The sequence below is a fragment of the Peromyscus leucopus genome, chromosome 9 (assembly GCF_004664715.2).
Source record: "Peromyscus leucopus breed LL Stock chromosome 9, UCI_PerLeu_2.1, whole genome shotgun sequence".
Lineage (NCBI taxonomy): Eukaryota > Metazoa > Chordata > Mammalia > Rodentia > Cricetidae > Peromyscus > Peromyscus leucopus.
The window spans coordinates 32759032-32773776 of NC_051070.1; positions in this window are offsets into that span (position 1 = coordinate 32759032).

The following is a 14745-nucleotide window of genomic DNA, read 5'->3' on the forward strand; positions in this document are numbered from 1 at the left end:
TCATTTACCATGGTATCCTATTCCTTGTTCTCCCTCTCTGTTCTTGATCCACCTAGGATCTCCCACTCTCTTTCCCTCAACCCTCACCCTCCATTACCCCCACTCATGTCCAGGCTGTTCATGTAGATATCATTCATTTCTCCGTGTCTTTCTTGGGGTCCCGTTTTCCAGGTAGCCTCACTGGTGATGTGAGTAGCAGTCCAGTCATCCTTGTTCCACATCTAGCATCCTCCTATGAGTGAGTACATACCACATTTGTCTTTCTGAGTCTGGGCTACCTCACTCAGGATGATTTTTTCTAGATTCATCCATTTGCGTGCAAACCTCATGATGTTATTGTTTTTCTCTGCTGAGTATTATTCCATTGTGTATATGTGCCACAATTTATTTATCCATTCTTCAGTTGAAGGGCATCTAGGTTGTTTCCAGGTTTTGGCTATTACAAACAATGCTGATATGAACATAGCTGAGCAAAACAAAAAACCCAGGATAGCCAAAAGAATCCTGTACATTAAAACAACCTCCAGAGGCATCATGATCCCTGACTTCAAGCTCTACTATAGAGCTGCAGTAATAAAAACAGCTTGGTATTGGCATAAAAACTGACAGGTGGACCAATAGAATCAAATTGAAGACCCTGACATTAACCTGCACACCTATGAACATGTAATTTTTGACAAAGAACCCAAAAGTGTACAATGGAAAAAAGAAAGCTTCTTTAACAAATGGTGCTGGCATAACTGGATATCAATGTGTACAAGGCTGCAAATAGATCCATATCTGTCACCATGCACAAAACTTAAGTCCAAATGGATCAAGGACCTCAACATAAATCCAGCTATTCTGAACTTGCTAGAAGAGAAAGTAGGAAGGAGTCTTGAACACATTGGCATAGGAGATCACTTCCTAAATATAACACCAGTAGCACAGACACTGAGAGAAACAATCAATCAATGGGACCTCTTGAAACTGAGAAGCTTTTGTAGAGCAAAGGATGCGGTCAACAAGGCAAAGCGACAGCCTACACAATGGGAAAAGGTCCTCACCAACCCCACATCTGACAGAGGACTGACATCCAGAATATATAAGGAACTCAAGAAATTAGACATCAAAACAACCAACAATCCAATTAAGAAATGGGCTATAGAACTAAACAGAGAATTCTCAACAGAGGAAACTCAAATGGCTGAAAGACATTTAAGGAATTGCTCAACATCCCTAATCATCAAGGAAATGCAAATCAAAACAACTCTGAGATACCACCTTATGCCTGTCAGAATGTCTAAGATCAAAAACACTGAAGACACTTTATGCTGGAGAGGATGTGGAACTAGGGGAACTCTCCTCCACTGCTGGTGGGAATGCAAGCTTGTACAACCACTTTGGAAATCAATATGGCGCTTTCTTAGAAAATTGGGAATCAATCTCCCCCAAGATCCAGCTATACCACTCTTGGGCATATACCCAAGAAATGCTCAGACATTTGCAGTTTTATAATAGATAGAAAAATGTCTAATTTGATGAAGGTTATTAACTTCTAACATTCTATGGTGAATAACATGTATAAAAAGAATTTGTCCACAAGGTACAGCTAGTTCCCAGTAAGATGGGTTCAACTGTTATAGCACATTAAACATTCCGCTAAAGAAAAAAACTTGATTATATCCATTTAATTTTCTCTCCATTTAATTTCACATGTGAGCTGAGCATGGTAATATAAAGCTGAAATCATGCCATTGAGGAGGTAAAGAAAGGCAAGAAGATCAAGGTGATCCTTAGCTACATAGTAAGGTCAAGGCTAGACTGGTCACCATAGACCTTTTTTCTAATGCATTTTTCTCTTCTGTTGAATTCAATGAAAGCTATTTACAATAAGAATTCACAGAGGAATTCACAAAGAATGTTAATTTCAGAATTACCTTTCTCCTTAATTCTGCATTTGCCTTGCTCAAAAACAATCATAAGAAAAATGATAGTCTACTTTTGAAATCCCAGAATACCTATGACTTTTTTCTTTCACTTCCCCTGGCATTTCAATTTGGCCTGTTATTTAGTGAGGCAAACCTGTTGTTTTTAACCTAAGTTGCTCTATTGCCAATAAAGACTCAGTACTCAGATATTGAGGTGAAAACTTGATAGGTCAAAGATGTAGAGGACGAATGAGCAGTTCACTTTCCCTTTTTTTCACAGAGACCCAGCAATCATCTCTTTCTCCACACATCCCAGATCAAAAAATTGTGAAATCTCTTAAGTCTTGCTGTAGTTGAAGTTTTCTCCGGTCCTGCCCAGCCCCATGGACCCCTCAGTCACTTATTAAATAATCACTCAGAAGTTTATATGAATTATGAACTGTATGACCTATTGGCTCAGGCTTCTCGCTAGCTAGATCTTACATCTTAAATTAACCCATCTCTATAAATCTATGCTTTGCCACATAGCTCGTGGCTTACCAGTATCTTTACATCTTGCTTCTCATGGTGGCAGCTGGTGGCGTCTCCTCTGTTCTGCCTTTCTTCTTTCTCCTCTCTAGTTAGAATATTCCACCTAACTTTTTTCTGCTTCACCATTGGCCAAACAGATTTATTTATCAACCAATCAGAGCAACATATTTTCATAGCATACAAAAAGACATTCCACCATCATCCCTCCCTACTCCTTCTTGTGTGTCTTCTCTGTGTGTATTCCTGGCTTCTCTATGGCAAATTATGGTCAGTTAGTCACTGGCTCCATAACCTGATTCAAGGATAACTTTATTAGCCAGCCTCCGGGTGTCACAGTGCTATCAAATTTGCAACAGAAACCTCAGTTCAATGGTAATTATACAGCCCCTCTTTTGGCTTATAAAGGTGAAAGTAGTGGAAACTTGGTTATTCATAAGCAATATGTCTAACAAATTGAATTATATCACTTTGGGGTTGAGATGGTGTTACTGTATATTTCACTAAAGTCTTGATTTTCTTTTCTTTTTTTCTTTCTGTTTAATTCAATGACTTTCAGTGCAGAGGTAACTTATCAGTATAAACCAATGTTCCTCATTTGTCCAATCATAATGCTTCCATAAATAACCGGTAGATGATTAAAGGGACAATCTATGATCTTCTGAGGGCATACATTACTGTAAATACTTGAAGAATATAATATTTTTAAGTTTCACTAATTTCTATTTGCCTTGGTGTTTTCTCAGTATGTATGTATAGCGTGTGTGTGTGTGTGTGTGTGTGTGTGTGTGTGTGTGTGTGCTTTTATTTGGATTCAATTTGGTATTTATTGTATTTTTCATTGAGGTGTTATTTTATTTTGTTTTCCTCGTTTGGGAGGGTCTTGTTTTGTATTGGGTTCTTGGGGTTTTTTGTGTATGTTTGTTTGTTTGTTTGTTTTTGAGAATGAATTAAAGTTGTGCAGTGAGGGAGGGCAATAGGATTTAGGACTTAAGAGGAGAGGAACAATATGATCAAAATATATTTAAATTAAAAATTTGTTTGAAATGATAAAATATAATAAAAAAGAAGAAAAAATAAAGACTTATGTAACCGGTAGTTGTGAACTTCCATGTTTATTCTAGAAATAATCCAGCTCTCTAAAGGAGCAATGGAGCTCTTAACTGCTGTGTCATGCTCCAGCACCCAGTTGAAGATATTTTTTTGCAGTGAAGATATTTTTTTGGTTTAAGACTCTACACACACACACACACACACACACACACAACACAAGTTAGGGTGTGCCTTGATTTAACAAGGAAATATATTCCTGGAGTGCATTAAAATTCTGGAAGCAATATATTAATTACAACCATTTTGGTTTCTAAAGAAAAATTAATTTCAGTCTTTGTTCCTAGTTTGTAGTTGGTTGTGGTCTATAGACATCTTCTAATTATCCTATCATAATAGGTGTAATACTCTCCCATATAAAATAATTGAGAAATATCTTTAGAAAGTGGTGTGCAAAAGTCATCTATAGTGTTTGACAATGATTTTGTATTGTGAGGGCAGTTTCTTTTGCTGTCTAGTGATTTCTATAATATTTTGGTAGTATTGAATAAGGACTTTCTGACCAACTAGTATTGGTGGATGCTGTAGGGTGTTTGAGCCAAGCAGTATCTGAGCTCTCCTAGCAAATTATGCAGTTGGTATCATAAGGCCCTGACTCTAGGGAACTTTTTTGATAAATAGCATACATTTGTTTCAGCTTTCACAAATATTAAAAGCAGTGTCATTAATATGGTATGTGCTGCTTTTGAACTTGCAGGTCAACTATCAAAATCAGGGGGAGGAGTCCAGAAATTTATAATTGATAATAAAGAAGAAAGAATGATTCTGGGATGATTAAGCTTAATGTTCTCTTTCCCAAGTAAATGACCACATTGAAAAAACAGCACTTTAAAACTTTAAAAAATGGAATTATTTTAAGTGCATCTAGCAGATGAACAGATGCGTATTTCAGACTTTTTCCAAAATGTTAGTAAATGCAAGAATGTCTGGACGTGAGATATGGATCAATCACCCTCCCCCACTTCCTGCTCACCGTAAGTTCAGCAAGACTGATTGATGGACCAAATATAGAAGATTGACTGTTCTCCTGATCTGGGGGAGAGAAGAGGTGCAGGAGGTGGGAAGAGTGGAGCAAGGACAAACTGTGGTCAAGATGCCAGAGAAAAGAATCTATTTTCAATAAAAAAAAATGATTTGTAAATACCACTTCAATGGAATTATGCTACTACTTTTTATCATCCATTCAAGTGTCATTAGCGACTGCTATGTTCTACATGAAACAAAGTACTTCCTTTCAAAATCCAATGTCACCTAAAAACTGTGATCTCAATTTAGGAAAGGAAGCCTGAGAATAGTAGGGCTCAAAAAGCCATTGCTCAACTGGTTGAAAAAGCATTGTATTCACAAAGGGTGATATGATAATCTGAGAAGACAAATTGCTAAATTCTCTAGCTATTTTTCTGCTGTGGTCTTCAGTGTTTCAGGCCTTTGTTCCTACTCTAAGCTGGACTGTGCTTATATGCATTTTGTGGACAAAGTAAGCTGTAGACAGATAGTTCCTCAGTTCTCTCCAATAGCATTGGCTGGGGTCAAAGGGCTATCAACTGCATTAAAAAGGAGATTTTTTTTAACTATTTAAGAGTCTCTAGAAATCTCACAAGAGAATAAAGAGTAACTGCAGGCTACTGGGTAACCAGGTACACCCAAGCCAGGAAGTTTAAAGAGCAACACCATGGTCTAAGGAAACCTAAAATACTACTCCAAGGGTCAAAATTTAATGAGATGAGACTATGAAATGATCTGTCTCAGGAAACTGTCAAAAACAATAAGGCAATAATATGACAGCTGGTAGACTGTACTAATTGGGTGTTACTAACAGATTACAAGTTAGCAGAGATGTCAAAGAGGACAGGCTAATAAAGCTGTCTATGCACAGGTGACAGTATTCACAGCGTGATTGTCTGCAGTCCTAAGGTCAAACTCTTCAAACCTTTCTATGTTTTACATTGAAAAGAAATAAATTTACTGAATTAGTCCTAGCAAAGTATTAAAAAGACAAAATAGCAAACTCCAGAGGATGCACTTAGATTTGATGGATTCACTAATCATCAAAATAACAAAATAAAAACTTTACTTAAATGTATATCTAGCTGAGTGGAGCCACAGAAATATAAGAATCTGCATATCCATTCCTCAGTCTCCATTAGACCCTTGTTGGAGATGTAGCCTTGTTAGAGGCTGTGTGTCACTTGGAATGGGCTTTGGTTTTTCAAAAGCCCATGCTAGGCCAAGTCTTGCTCCCTCTCTCTGACTGTAAATCAGGATATAAAACTCTTAGGTACTGTTACACCATCTACCTGGACGACACCATTCTCCCTGTCATGTTGATAATGAACTACCCCTCCCAAACTGTAAGCAAGCCTCCAATTATGCTTTATTTTTTAAGAGTTGCCTTGATCATGGTGTCTCTTCACAGCAACAGAGCACTGACCAAGACAGCTCTCTATTATTTAAATACATTTTAATTAAAATAGAATTTTTGTCCTTTTTATCCTTCCACTTGATGGAAGTGGAAGCCCCTCCCAGATACCTTACCTTCAACACTTCCTATGCTTCACTACACTCAAATTAATAGTCTCTTCTACTTTTGTTATTATTTTTACATAAACATGCTTGTACAAATATCTCAAAGTGAAAATGATCATCAATCTCTCTTGGTAATAAGAAATCATATCCACACTTATTCATATTTCATTTTCTTAATATATTTTTATAATACTGATTTCAAGAATTTCAGACATGAATACAGGAAAATATGATCATATCTACTCCCCAGACACCCCCTTCAATTTTTCTACATCTTCCCCCACACAAACCCCTTTTCCAAATCAGTGGTTTTTGTGCTGTTTTATTATCCTAATAAGGCTGGTCAGTGCTATCCATATGTGCATCTTTGTAGGATGGAGCTGGAGAAACTTTCAATTCACCATATCCAATGACCAAATATATGAAGACAGAATAAGCAGGAGATATGAGTGCATAATGAAGAGAATGTCTACCACCAGTGAGGGAAGGACATTTCCTCTTAGCTTCAAGTAGCTTTGTGTTTGGTGCTCACACGCTTCTAATACTGTTCTTCATTCCAATGAAAAATTGACTATTGAGTTATTATTAATTAAATAAACAACTGCACATTCTGGATTTCTTGCCAAGCTATATCATCTTGCTTTCCCAATGGAACCATAGAGTACATGCTCTTTGTTTTACTGTAGTATGGTGGATAAAGTTGTGCACTCTGAAAATAAGTTTATATTCATAAAAGCCAGTGTTTTATTCTCCTGTCATGAGCATATATCCTAAATTTTTAGCCATTTTTGATACAAGACACATGGGTGTCTTTCAAGTTAGAAGGACTATGTTCCAAAGAAATTATTGAGATTAGTTTTTAAAAATCACACATTATTCTCTTGAAATATAATTTAATTGATATTTAAACCAAACCTGGAGGTAATATAATCCAGATAATAATATTTTGTTTGCAGTTTTTCCTCTCAGAGAAGTTTCTGTAGTGGTGCAATCTTTCAATTCTAGCAGCATGCAATCACTTTTTAGAATGTTAAGACTTTTTATTTTTAGATAATCTAAGACTATTGTGATAGAAGGATGTGGGCTGTGAATTAGGCCAGATGTTACCATTCTTCATAACCAGTTCCTGTTCTGTTCCCTATGACCCAATGGTTTTAAGTGATTTTAGCTTTTGGTTTATGGAGATTATGATTTTTCTATATTCACTGCTCAGTGAATATAACACATCTCTCAGCCCTGTAAAATGATGGGACAAGAATAGATCAAAGATTTGTGCATGTCCAGGATAAATTACAGGGCTAGTTACTACACTGAAACAGACAAGAGCTGAAATCCAGGCAGCAAGAAAGTAAACCTGCTGAGAAAAAAGTTAGTAACAACCTACACTCCCTCCTGAACATTGAGTTTTTGAGCCATTATCTAGTCCAAATGAAAGGGTACTATTTAAATTCGTCTTCACTAAAAGTCAACAAAACTCAGAATATTTATTGCCAACTTGCCATATGATCCACCTATATATACATTGTGAATTTTTATAGTTGATCTATATTATTGATCAATATGATCATTGCTGAATTTTATCAGTCATCCTATAAATTGTCCCTCCAAAATTTTGTCCCTTTTCTTCACAGAAATATGAATAACTATGAATCTCTTTAGAATGAAATTGTCAAGAAAGGAGTAGATTTTGGAATTTTATCTTACCTATCAGCCAATAAATCGGTCATCTGTAAATTTATAGATGCTGGTAGCAGATAGGAGGTTCTGCATCCCAGGATGAGACCATTATAATTGCAGCATAGTAATTATGGTGAATATTAACATGCCATTTGCCGCCAAGTTTCATATTACTTGAAAACATAGGCAATATGGATAGCCTCAGCCTATGGAACATTTGTGGTTTATCCTGCCAGATCTTTCTTTTGAAAGGAGACATCACTAGACAGTAAATGTCCTTGCCCTCTGATTCAGAAGGAGTTGCTACCTTTATATGCCACATCCAAGACCAAGCCTGTTATTTACTTCAAGTGAATAGACATTTGCTGTATATTCAAGGCCTATTTACTGCTCAGACATTTCAGAAATGATAGTTCAGAAAAAATGTGGAGAATTGCTATATTTTAAAGGTGTTCTGAAAGTAAGCCATCCATAGAAAGCAGTCTCTGAACAATTTTTGCACTTATTTTCCGCTGAGTTACCCAACTAGCATATCAATAGACTGAATAAAATCTTCTGAATAAAAATGATAAGTCAGAATTAGAAGTATATGCATGTTTCCTTATTAATAATGTATCACTGATCACATACTAAAAACAAAGGGAACTTCAATGTGTGACTAGTTCTTTCAGTTTTTTTGATTTAATATAATTTACCTGTTTTTAATAATAATGTAAATGTACAGGATTTTTAAGCAATTTGTGAGCAAAGTTATACTTTAAACAATTCTTTAAAAAAAGACATTGAAATTTCAGCAATTCTTAAGACTGTGTTATTGTAAATAACAAACTGTAAACGGTAAAATCACCAGATCATTCCATGTAAGTTAATGTTTTAGTATATTTTTTATGAATTTAGCATGTGTATGTAAGTATGAGTTTATGGTTGTTGTCACATGAATAGGAAGTAGGAGAAAACTTGTGGGGAGTCATTTATCTCCTACCATAAGGGCCCCCCGAATTGAACACAGGCCATTATGTTTGCCAACAAGAACCTTTACTCAATAAGCCATCTTGATAGCCCACAAATGAAGAAACTGAAGAACTGATGTAAAGTATGTGATTATGAATATTTTTCTGTATGATTATTATTTTTTTTTATATTGATGACTAAGTATGTTTGTTGTCTTTGAGAAAAGGTACTTGGTGTTGTGTTAATTGACCAGGTTTAATTTCTTTAATGTTTCTAATTGCATGGAAATATAGAAAATCAATCCAGAAAAAGCATATATTTATACAACATATATTAACATGACAAAAATGTTAAATTCATTCTATAAGTTAATGTATGCAAAAAGCTTACAAACCATTTAGCAGGAAATGTACAGTGACATTAAAGTTTCCATTGAGATGAATCAATCCCACTAGATCACTGAAGTTAAGAATCATCTATTGCATAAAATCCCATATCTCAAAATAGCCTAACTTAAAATTAGGCCAAAACATATATTGTGTATTTATTATTATGTATTGAGTTAAAAATCATTAAAATATACATTAAAAAAAGGAATAAAGCAACACTCATTTACACCATTGTAGAATGGCAGTGGCATGAATATTAAATTATCTGTTCTTGTAGATTACATGAAATAAAGTGGATGAGAAATTCTCTCCTCATTAATAGTTTATATAATATATTAAATAGGATAAATAAGAAAATGAAAATGATCTGAATTAATTTAAAGGTAGTTTAAGAACAGAAACCAACAAAGTCCTGCCTAATAAGTAAGAATAATTAAAACATAAGAAATTTAATGTTCATATACCAGCCATCAATTGTGGGTTCTACTGCACAAATGTGTGCATCATGTCCACAGTTTATTCTTTTCCTCTCCTTATTTATCTCTCTGCGCTTTTTCATCTCTACCTTACTTGAAACTCTAACTACATCTTTTAAAGATTATGTGGAAGTGTCTTACTTATAGTCCAGAGAATATATGTGAAATTACATTGTACACAAATTAAATTCCACAGAATTAAAAAAAGATTTGGATGTAAATTTAAGTAGGTAAAATGCTAACCACCTATATATTATATATACTCTTTAAGTGAGAATTTATTTAACACTTCACAGTGAAATTTAACTATCTATGAGTGATATGTATATCTTTCATATATACAGAACTAAGTTTAACTACATTATTTATGAACTTGAATATATGTGAAAGCTTCTATAAATTCAAAATCAACCATGAGGAACCATGGAGTATTAGTTCCCAGAATACTGGCAGTTATCAAAATGCAACATTTCTATTTATCCAATTACTTCATACAAAAATAATATAATATTTATAAATAACCATCTTAAAACCTCTAATTTAAATTTGTTTTTTGGGTTTTTTTGTTTTGTTTTGTTTTGTTTTGTTTTTGTTGTTGCTGTTTGTTTTGTTTTTTGAGACAGGGTTTCTCCATGTAGTTTTGGTGCCTGTCCTGGCTCTCACTTTGTAGACCAGGCTGGCCTCGAACTCACAGAGATCTGCCTGGCTCTGCATCCAGAGTGCTAGGATTAAAGGCATGCACCACCACTGCCCGGCCCTCTAATTTAAAATATGTATATATGGCATTAATGAATATGTTCTTTGTTTCATTCTGTTTAGGTTTAAATGAATGTCTGTGATGCAAGTCAATGGTCCTTCTAGTACTAACTAGATAAAGGCCACACAATCATGTCAACACACAGGGCAGACTAAAATGGAGAGTTAAAAAGAAATTAAATATCACCTAAGGACAGGAGATATGGATTTGAGAAGAAAACCCTTGCTATGCAAGCAGGCAGAGCTGATGTACACCCTAGTTCACTCCAGATCCTAATACCGGCATCAACAACTCAGCTTGACCTAGTGTTATAAAGCTGAAAGGATCATTGGGTTTGGCTGGCCACACAGTCTACTTAAAAAAAAAAAAATGGCCAGGTTCAGGACCAGTGAGACTATTCATCAAGGAAATAAGACTGAAAATGAGAGAACAGGATACCTGAAATCCTCCTCTAGTCTCCATATATATGGATGTGTGCACACATACCCCATCACATATCAATAAACAAATAAAACAAATGTTCAGAAATGTTCAGAAACCAGAGGCTTCAGATGCAAATGTGTTTTTCTCAAAGTTTCATAAACAGGGCTTCCAAATGAAGTTACATGCAGATTGTTGCCTTGAGAGTCTTTAGAAGACCTTCTGTTGGCTCAACCTTTTTTTTTTTTTTCTTGGTTTTTTGAGACAGGGTTTCTCTGTGTAGCTTTGTGCCTTTCCTGGAACTCACTTTGTAGACCAACAGGCTGGCCTCAAACTCATGGAGATCTGCCTGTCTCTGCCTCTGGAGTGCTGGGATTAAAGGTGTGTGCCACCACCACCCAGCTGGATCAACATTTTTATAAGGTGCTCTGGTCTCTGCAAATGTTGCTTCTCTTTGAGCAGCATCCACCAAGCGGCTTTCCACTGTATCAAGGATGATCTAATTGAAACGATCTCTTCAGTAAGTTTACAATTACAGATTCCATACAGACACTTTTCATTGAGGAAATAATTTCAACTTTTTAAGTCTTAATAAAGTTTCTATCTGATATTTTATGTTAACATTTTAGTATAGTCATATGTACACAGCAAAATGACATCTCATTGATTGGCTTCAATCAGATTTGTTGTAGGGGATTAATTCTTACTAAAAATAATTTCTTTTCTACTATAAATGAAATAATTATAATCATATAAAATCCAATTCTATGGCTAAATATTATTAATATACTGAAGTAAATATTTTCAGACTGTTTGCATAATAGACAAATATGTCTAGAACCCATTTCTCTGTTGAGATTGATCTAAACTCTAAATACAGGTAGTTCTACAGAGATAAAATTAATCAATTTAATGTCTTGTGTCATTATCGAAATACATTTAGTAATAAATATTAAAAATAATTAGTAATCAAGTATCATTTTAATATTTTGTATTAATTAATAATAATATATTAATACTCTATTAATATTTGATTTAGATCTTTTTTGTGTATGTGTATGACTTGATCAAATTTTTAAAAATTTATTTATTTATTTATTTATTTATTTTACATCCTAACCATAGTTTCCTCTCTTTCCTCTCCTCCCATTGCCTCCTCCCACCTCCCTTCCATACCCTTGTCAGTTCTCTGCTTCTGTTCAGAAAGGGGCAGGCCTCCCATGGGTATCAGCAAAGCATGGTGTATTTAGGGTGGGAAAGGCAGCCCATTATGAGGATTAGGTTCCCAACAGCTAGCCAAAGCAGGCCCTGCTCCCAGTGTTAGGAGTCCTACAAGCAGAATAAGCTACACAACTGTCACATATAAGTAGAGGGCTTAGGTCAGCACCATGCATGCTCCCTGTTTGTTGAGGCGCTGTGATTTCCTATGAGTCAAATTAGTTGTTTTTGTGGGCTTTCTTGTGATGTCCTTGAACGCTCCTATTCTTACAATCCTTTCTCCCTATCCTCAGCAGGATTCCCTGAGCTTAGCCTAGCATTTGACTGTGGAGCTCTGAATCTGTTCCCTTCAAGAACTGGATGTTGGCTTTCTGATTACGATTGGGGTAGTCAACAATCTGTTCACAGGGGATCGCTAGGAGGCTTAGCAGGGGTCATCCTTGTAGATTCATGGAAGTTTCCTTTGTATCGTGTTTCTAACTGACCACGAGAAGCCACTCTTTCCAGTAATCTGCTTCAGTGGTCTCCCATTCCACCGCCCCAAATAGACCCTCAAGTTTCCATGCCCACCCACCCCCAGTTCTCCAGGGTGATCTCTTCTATTTTCCCCTCCCAGGGATATATATGCTTCCCCTCTTGAGCCCTTCTTGTTATCTAGCCCCTCTGGGTGTGTGGATCTTAGCAAGGTAATCTTTAATTTATAGTTAATATCCACTTATGATTGAGTAAATACCTTGTTTCTCTTTCTGTGTCTGGTTTACCTCACTCAGGATGATTGTTTCCTAGTTCTATTCATGTTCCTTCAAATTTTCTCATGTCATTGTTATTAACAGCTGAGTAATACTTCATTGTGCAAATGATATTTTCTTTATCCATTCTTCAGTTGAGGACCATCTAAGTTGTTTCCAGGTTCTGGATATTACAAATAAATGTGCTATGACATAGTTGACTAAGTGTCCTCATGGTGTTTGAGGATCCTTTGAGTATATGCCCAAGAGTGGTATTGCTAGGTTGTGGAGTAAATTGATTGCCAACTTTCTGAGAAACTGTCATATTGATTTCCAAAATGGCTGTAGAAGTTTGCACCCACACCCTGTGGTGATATTGTGTTCCCCAATATATCATGTACCCTAATAAATTTATGTGGTGTCAGAGAAGAGAACAGCCACTAGACAGACATAGAAGCCAGAAAATAGTGGCACTCATATCTTTATTCCTAGCCTTCTGGAGGCAGAGATCCATCTGGATCTCTGTGAGTTCAAAGTCACAATGGAAACAGCCAGGCATGGTGACTCATGCCTTTAATCCCAGGAAGAAATGGCAGAAAGCAGAAAGGTATTTAAGGAGTGAGGACCAGGAATTAGAGCTGGTTTATAGGCTTTTGAGCAGCACAGTTCAGCTGAGAGGCATCCAGTCTGAGGAAACATAATCAGCTGAGGAATTGACAAGGTGAGGTGGCTGTGGCTTGTTCTGTATCTTTGATCTTCTAGTGTTCACCCCATTATCAGGCTCCTGGGTTTGTTTTTATTAATAAGACCTGTTAAGATTCGTGCTATACCCACAAGCAATACAGGAGTGTTCCCATTTTTCCACATCAGCTCCAGCATAAGATGTCATTTATATTTTTGGTCTTAGTCATTCTGATAGGTGTAAGATAGTATGTCAGAGTCATTTTGATTTCCTTTTCCCTGAAGTGTAAGGATGCTGAACATTTTTACATGTTTCTCTGCCATCTGAGATTCTTCTGTTGAGAATTCCTTGTTTAGATATGTATCCCATTTTTAATTGGGTTATTTGATTTTTGATATCCAGTTTATGGAGTTCTTCATATATTTTGTAGATCAGCTCTCTGTAGAATGTGGGTTTGGCCATCCAACAACAAAGGGATCTGGATGCAGAGATCCACAGCTAGGCCCCAGGTGGAGCTCCGGAAGTCTAATTAGGAAGAAAGAGGAGGGTTTATATGAGCGAGAATTGTTGAAACCAAGGTGGATAAAGCACAGGGACAAATAGCCAAATGAATGGAAACACATCAACTATGAACCAAAAGCTGAGGGGCCTACAACTGGATCAGGCCCTCTGAATAGGTGAGACAGTTGATTGGCTTGATCTGTTTGGGAGGCATCTAGACAGTGGTACTTGGTCCTGTGCTCATTGCATGAGTTAGCTGTTTGAAACCTGGGGCTTATGCAGGGACACTTGGCTCAGTCTGGGAGGAGGGGACTGAACCTGCCTGGACTGAGTCTATCAGGTTGATCTCAGTCCTCGGGGGTGGCCTTGATCTGGAGGTGGTGGGAATGGGGAGGGGGCTGGGGGGAAGGGGGGCAGGAAGTGGGAGAACAAGGGAATCTGTGGCTGTTATGTAGAACTGAATAGTATTGTAAAATAAAAGAGAAAAAAAAAGAAAAGACCAAACCTACAAATTATAGGGATAGAAGAAGGTGAAGAATACCAACTCAAAGGCACAGAAAATATATTCAACAAAATCACAGAAGAAAACTTTCCCAACTTAAAGAAGGAAATGCCTATGAAGATACAAGAAGCCTATAGAACACCAAACAGACTAGACCCCCAAAAAAAGTCCCCTCGACACAAAATAATTAAACAACTAAATGTACAGAATAAAGAAAGAATATTAAGAGCAGCAAAGGAAAAAGACCAAGTGACCTATAAAGGTAAACCCATCAGAGTAACACCCAATTTCTCAATGGAGACTTTGAAAGCCAGAAGGACCTGGACAGATGTAATGCAGACACTAAGAGACCATGGATGTCAGCCCAGAC